The following is an 8,171-nucleotide window of genomic DNA, read 5'->3' on the forward strand; positions in this document are numbered from 1 at the left end:
CAGCCAGTCCACATGTGTTTTGTGGATCTGGAGAAGGCGTTCGACCGTGTCCCTCGGGGCGCCCTGTGGGGAGTGCTCCGGGAGTAGGGGGTCTGGGGTCCTTTGCTAAGGGCTATCTGGTCCCTGTACGACCGCAGCAGGAGCTTGGTTCGCATTGCCGGTAGTAAGTCAAACCTGTTTCCAGTGCACGTTGGCCTCCGCCAGGGCTGCCCTTTGTCACCGGTTCTGTTCATTATTTTTATGGACAGAATTTCTAGGCGCAGCCAGGGTGTAGAGGGGGTCTGGTTTGGGAACCACAGAATCTCATCTCTGCTGTTTGCGGATGATGTGGTTCTGTTGGCTTCGTCAAATCAGGACCTTCAGTGTGCACTGGGGTGGTTTGCAGCCGAGTGTGAGGCGTCCGGGATGAAAATCAGCACCTCCAAATCCAAGGCCTTGGTTCTCAACCGGAAAAAGGTGCTTTGCCCTCTTCAGGTCGGTGGAGTGTCCTTGCCTCAAGTGGAGGAGTTTAAGTATCTCGGGGTCTTGTTCACGAGTGAGGAACGGATGGAGCGTGAGATCGATAGACGGATCGGTGCAGCATCTGCAGTGATGCGGTCGCTGTATCGGACCGTAGTGGTGAAGAGAGAGCTGAGTAGGGGGGCAGGGCTCTCGATTTACCGATCTATCTACGTTCCGATCCTTACTTATGGTCATGAGATTTGGCTCATGACCGAAAGAACGAGATCGCGGGTACAAGCGGCCGAGATGAGTTTCCTCAATAGGGTGGCTGGGTGCTCCCTTAGAGATAGGGTGAGGAGCTCGGTCACTCAGGAGGAGCTCGGAGTCGAGCCGCTGCTCCTCTACGTCGAAAGGAGTCAGTTGAGGTGGCTCGGGCATCTTTTCCGGATGCCCCCTGGATGCCTCGCTGGAGAGGTGTTCCGGGCACGTCCCATTGGGAGGAGGCCCCGGGGAAGACCCAGGACACGCTGTAAGGATTACGTCTCTCACCTGGCTTGGGAACGCCTTGGAGTTCCCCCGGAGAAGCTGGGGGAGGTGTGTGTGGATCGGGAGGTCTGGGCGGCTTTGCTTGAGCTGCTGCCCCCACGACCCGACGGATGATTTATGCCTTTTTAGCTTACTTATTATCATGCTGTGCATTAAACTTTGTGGTAAAGTTTACTGTCTTAATTCTGAAATGCTTAGTTAAGGACCTTAACTAAGCATTTAAAGTCAGATCTGTGTACATGGTATTTGATGTAGGAGAGTCATTTGTTAATGGAAGCTACACAGATTGAAGGTCCAGCACCATTTAGTAGCTGACAAGAGGGTTTAGTTGAAATAAAAGACAACACTGAATCAATCTTACATTTGACCACGCACAGCGCGCATTAATTTGTAGAGCAATATACTGTGTTTTGCGATAGGCAGCCAGGTGAGTAAAATAAGCACTTTTCAGAAAGTTGCACTTGCTCTTCACATTCAGAGACATAAACTGTGAATAAATACCTCGCAAATGTGACAGTCACCTGGCAATCACTTGACAGTGCGGTTGGGCGAGGTTACCATCAGTGCTCACAGGACAGCGCCTCTGCTAAATGAGCGCCACCCGCAGCAGCACCACGCGACACAAACACATGCCAGAGCAGAGAGAGATGAAGGCACACTTCGTGGATTGAACCATTTGCCCAAGAAGGGGAGGTGATCAAATTACTGTGTTCTTGTAATACATATTTTGGCATAATGCTTGAAATAGGTTGTTTAAAAAAATAGTAGTATAGAAGCATATATATATATATATATATATATATATATATTAGGGGTGCTTAAAATATAGGCTAAGTCCGCCCCCGAAACAGACACACATGCATCACAATGGTCAGTTATTAGTCCATGTCCATCCAAACACAGTGCTATCCAGCTGGGATGCCCAGAATGACAGATCTCCACAGCCGCTTCTGTCATAGCCACACCTCCTGTCAGTTCAGCGCACACACCAAAGCCACAGTCGTGGGACACTTAGACAAATTTCACTGCGAGTACAACAGTGATTGTGAGGGTTCGATGGGCTTGCACAGCGCACACTCTGTCTTTCAGCTGCTGGTGTGCGCAAATAGTTGTAGCAACAGGTGTACGAGGCATTAGAGGCAGCTACGAAATTACACGGTTTGCATACGATTCCTGCTTTATGTGCACTTAATGCGCAGTTCGACCAAATTTGCACTATGTGTGAAGGGGCCCTTAGTAAATCCCTCCCAAAATAACCCCCTTCACACAGAGCAGCTTTCTCCAGCCACTTTTTAGTACAGAAACAAGTTTCTTTCTTCCTTCCTTCCCTGGAGGTTCAGAGTCCCATCCACCGAGAAATGCATGTGCTTGTCTCAGCACAGGGACAATGCAGTGCACACTTACTGATCTGAATGATCTCAAAGATGTGTTGAAAAGATTTTCTGCCTTTCATCAGTCCCCCCCCCCCCCCCCAACGTGGAAAAAATGCCAAAATGTAAGCATTTTATGAACATTTGATATAAAACCTCTAAATATGTGCAACTCATAGAAACAAGTTAGCCAGAACTTATCTCTATCAGATCCTTTTTCTTGCCTGTTAAACTTGCAGTTCAGCACTTTAACCATCTTTTTAGTTCCACAACTGTTTCTGCCTCAAATGGTGAGGTAATAACAGTTCCAGGCACATCTTCTGGGTCCACAATTGGCTTCAAAGTACCGCATCCTTCTTTGTTTACATCCATAAAGGTCCGTGTTGCCGACCAAATGGTCTCTTCTAAATAATTGGTGAGTCGTTACTGATGCTCTGAAATGACCAATTATCGCCTCGTTTCTACTTAAAACTGATTTTAGAATGAGTTAAGAGGTTTTACTTTGTCATCTGATGGTTAATAATCACATTATTCCCTTTGATCACTTTGGGTGTAGACAGACTCAGAGAGTCAGACTCAGACGTGCTGCTGTCATGCTCTGATCAGTCACCCCCGTCTTTTATTCTGAAATAATTCTGAATTTATGTGGAAACGATTGTTGTAGAAAAGCTTCAGATATCTGTCGCTGAGATAGATGATGACTGGGGTGACGCATGTGCAATGAAGGCAGGGTGACTGTCGGCAACACCGGCAGTAGGCATACAGATTAACCCATGATGCACTGCAGGATGGCTACTACCGGGCATGCGCACTGGCACATGCAATCCCAGTGTTGAGAAGAGAATATTTAGATGCTTAGTGAACAAAAATAACTGAGCCATGGTGCAAACACTGAAAATCAAATGGCTGCAAAAAAAAAAAAAAAAAATCACAATGATGAAGGTGGATTTGAATGGCAGACAAGGGCCATTACACCGTGTACAAGCCTTCTCGTTAGAATAACAACCTGACACAAAAGAAAAGAAAAGAAATGAGGCTGTCTCCTGGGCTCCTTCTAAAGTGGCGATACTCAAAAATGTGGCATGGTTGAGCCAAACTGAATGTCATACCAGCTTGTTCAAGACTGAAAATGAGAAAGCACGCGGCAAGACGACAAAATAATCATCTCTGCTCCTGTCTTAATTCCTGTTCATAAGATGGAGATAGGTTATGGTTAAAGACCGTGAGTAATCCACAGAGCTTTACAAACACTCAGGCATGAAGCAGAGCTCCTTCCTACAAACTCTTTATGGTGGAGTTAAGTCACTCGTCGTTTGCACACTCAGACGAGGCAGCAACTAATCAGTGTCCATTTTAGTCATTAGTGATTAATGAATGGTGTTATTATTCATAGTTATGTTAGACTGCAGTCACATTGTTTTATGTGCAGCTGCTGCAGTTTAAAGCCAGTTGGCACAGAGGACCTCACTCATAAATTTATACGTTAACTGGTTTGAAAAGGGTTTTGTTTTGTAACTTCTGGTGTTCTCAATGCGTGCTGATTAATTACAGGAATCACATCTTCTCCCACTTACATTCTAAATAACAGTTGCAGACTTCCAACCAGAAAAACGAAAAAACTTCCCCCAAAGATCTTCCTTTTCTGACTGAGCCCATTTTCACAGGGTGACATAAGAGAAACCAGATCAGTGCGTCAGCATAATTATGCTGTTTGTGTTGTTGTTGCCGACATGTCGAAGTGAAGTTATAGATTGCAGTAAAATGTGGTGGTGCGGTTGGACATGCTTTACATATTGGTGTGGATCCTGCTCCCAAAATGGAGTTAATTCATGTTTTCACTCAGAATTCTACTCACAACACCCCATAACACCAACATGATTAATGTTTTTTTGAAATTTTTGCAAATTTATATTAAAAAAACTAAGAAATTGCATGTACAACCCCAATTCCAATGAAGTTGGGATGTTGTGTAAAATATAAATTTTAAAAACAGAATACAATGATTTGCAAATCCTCTTCAACCTATATTCAATTGAATACACCCCAAAGACAAGATATTTAATGTTCAAACTGATCAACGTTGTTGTTTTTGTGCAAATATTTGCTTATTTTGAAATGGATGCTTGCAACATGTTGCAAAAAAGTTGGGACAGGGCAACAAAAGACTGGGAAAGTTGATGAATGCTCAAAGAACACCTAATTGGAAACAGGTGAGTGTCATGATTGGGTGTAAAAGGAGCATCCCCAAAGGACTCAGCCATTCACAAGCAAAGATGGGGTGAGGATCACCACTTTGTGAACAACTGCATGAAAAAGTAGTCCAACAGTTTAAGAACAATGTTTCTCATCATTCAAGTGCAAGGAATTTAGGGATTCCATCATTTACAGTCCATAATATAATCAGAAGATTCAGAGAATCTGGAGAACTTTCTACATGTAAGCGGCAAGGCCAAAAGCGACCATTGAATGCCCGTGACCTTCGATCCCTCAGGCAGCACTGCATTAAAAACCAACATCACTGTGTGAATGCTCTTACCGCGTGGGCTCAGGAACACTTCAGAAAACCATTGTCAGTTAACACAGTTCGTCGCAACATCTACAAGGGCAAGTTAAAACTCCACCATGCAAAGCAAAAGCCATACATCAACAACATCCAGAAACATAGCCACCTTCTCTGGGCCTGAGCTCATTTGAAATGGACAGACGCAAAGTGGAAAAGTGTGCTGTGGTCTGATGAGTCCACATTTCAAATTGTTTTTGGAAATCATGGACGTTGTGTCCTCCAGACAAAAGAGGAAAATGACCATCCAGATTGTTATCAGTGCAAAGTTCAAAAGCCAGCATCTGTGATGGTATGGGGGTGTGTTTTGTCTTTGCTGAGGAAAAGATGGCGCCACTGTACACGGCCTGCCGTCTACCTCTGCGCAGTATTTTATTGCTACTGCTGTTTATATTGGTTTTTATTAGACAAGTGTCACCGCTGCTGGTGTATGATCGCCAGACTCTTTTGAATATCTGCGATTCTGTCGCTAAATCACAGATTTTTGGCTGTAGTGGACAATCGAAGATGGCCCCGCTGTTTTTGGCGTCTGCACCCCACTACCTGTAGCTTGTACCTGTCTCCCTGTCCCGCAAGCGCCGCAACAGAAAGCGGGGGAAACGAGGCGGTGTACTTGTCCGACTAAGAGCTTACCTGGCGCAGTCATCGGCGTCTGATCCCACAGACATCGCGAAGATTCCTGGAGGTTACAACAGCTTCGTGGTGCGGCGCTCTTTGGAGGTCCGATGGCTCCGATCAGCTGATCCAGGCACTGGCTACCAGCTCTTCAGCAGCCGGCAGCGCGGCAGCGTGTATAGGCGAGGCTCCGTGCAGGGAAATCTTCACCCTGTTGCTCTAAGTTCTGAGCGGAATATCCTCACAACCCTGCGCATTGCACTCATTAACACCAGGTCTCTCTCAAACAAAATTTTTATCTTGAATGACTTTTTCTCAACGCGTGAGTTGGATTTCCTCTTGTTGACGGAAATGTGGGTAAAACCAGGTGATGACAGTGTTTTTACTGAGCTCCTCCCTCCGTGCTGCTCTTTCCTCAGCACACTGCGAGCGTCTGGACGAGGAGGCGGACTCGCCACTGTCTTCAGGGATAATTTTACATGCAAGCCTTTACATGTGAATAATTATTCCTCTTTTGAGGTACAGCTGTTTACTTTGGAACTTGCTTCCCCCATTTTATTTGCTGTGCTATACCGCCCACCTAAATACAATAAGGATTTTATTCAGGAATTTTCTGAGTTTCTGGCAGAGGTTGTGCCCAGATATGATCAAACCTTGATTTGTGGAGATTTTAATATCCACATCTGTTGTCCAGTTGATCAGCTGGCCATTGATTTTAAACAGCTTCTTACATGTTTTGATCTAATACAGTCTGTGGATGGGCTGACACATAATGCTGGTCATACTTTGGATCTTATTATTTCTCATGGCTTGTCTGTATCACTCACCGAACTATCAGACACTCCCATCTCAGATCATTTGCCCATCATTTTTGAAGTTCCTGTACCTCCACCTGTCAAAAAGGCTCATGTCCCTGCCTCTTGCCGCCGGATTATTACCTCTTCAACAGCCGGAGAGTTTGCTACTGCCTTCATGGACATGGATTTATCTGCCTTGGATACTGATGGTCCTCCTGCATGTTTGGACAGTCTTTTATCATCTTTTTATTCTTTGTGCACTGGGATCCTGAATACAGTTGCCCCTTTCAGGCTTAGGTCCTCTCAACCAAGGGGAGATCCTTGGCTAAACGACTCTACTCATGCCCTCCGACAGCGTTGTCGTCAGGCAGAGCGACGGTGGAAAAAGGATAGACTACATGTATCTCTGGAGATGCTGAGGGATAGTCTCACTCAGTATCAGAGAGCTGTGAAAGAGGTAAAATCCCAATATCTGTCCCATATAATTTCCACAAGTGGTCATTGTCCTCGTGTGTTGTTCAATACAGTTAACTCTGTTTTGTGTCCCAACACATCTTCTTTAATGGACGCTACTGCTTCTACCTGTAAGGACTTCTTGCGCTTTTTTGTGGCCAAAGTGAAGTCTGTGAGAGGTTTATGCGACAGCAGCATGTCTGATGCTGCCTCTGGCTCTGCAGTGTTTTACTGTTTTGAACCTGCCTCTCTCTCATCCCTTACAGGCACTGTTAAATGTATGCGACCTACAAATTGTCCCTGGACATCATCCCAACCAGACTGTTGAAAGACGTGTTTAACACTGTTGGTCCTTCCCTTTTGTCTTTAATCAACACTTCCCTAAGCTCGGGATGTGTGCCTGACGCTTTTAAACAGGCTGTAGTAAGACCATTACTTAAAAAACCACAGCTTGACCCGGCAATTTTATCTAATTTTAGACCTGTGTCTAATTTGTCTTTTATCTCAAAGGTTCTTGAGAAAGTTGTTTTTACACAATTGCAAAGGTTTGTAGATTGTAATTCTGTTTTGGAAAAGTTTCAATCAGGGTTCAGATCAAGACACAGCACAGAGTCTGCACTATTGAAAGTGCACAATGATGTCGCCCTGTCGATGGTAAATGCCCTGTTACTTTGGTGCTGCTTGATCTAACAGCAGCGTTTGATACAGTTGATCATTCTCTTCTTTTATCCCGACTTAAAAATGTTGGTATTTGTGGTACAGTATTGAAATGGTTTGAATCATATTTATCAAACAGGAAATTTTCTGTTATGATCGGTGACCTGTCCTCCTCTGTTGCCCCTTTGTCATGTGGAGTGCCCCAGGGCTCTATTTTGGGTCCCATTTTATTTTCTCTTTACATGTTACCATTGGGGTCCATAATACCAAGACACAAACTTTCATTTCACTGTCACTCAGATGATCTGCAAATCTATCTGCCAGTGTCATCAAATCGAGTGGACAACATTAAACGTCTCATGGACTGCATAGCCGATATAAAACGGTGGGTAAACCAGAATTTCCTCCATCTAAATGAGGAAAAAACTGACTGCATTTTGTTTGGCGACACCTCATTTGAAGACTTTGGGTTACTGGCTTCTAATTTTAAATCTACAGTAAAAAACCTTGGTGTTATTTTGGACAGTTCTTTAAGATTTGAAAACCAGATTGTCAGTGTGGTTAGAGCGAGCTTTTATAAATTACGTTTTTTTAACAAAGGTAAAACCTTTATTAAACCGTTTGTTATGTTGAGACGCAGGTTAGAGGAGCAAACCAGCGTCTGACAAGGACCCAGCGCTAAAGAAACAGAGAGCGGTTCCAAAGAACATAACAGATTTATTGCAAGTGCAA

This window comes from Thalassophryne amazonica, chromosome 14, assembly GCF_902500255.1.
Source record: "Thalassophryne amazonica chromosome 14, fThaAma1.1, whole genome shotgun sequence".
Lineage (NCBI taxonomy): Eukaryota > Metazoa > Chordata > Actinopteri > Batrachoidiformes > Batrachoididae > Thalassophryne > Thalassophryne amazonica.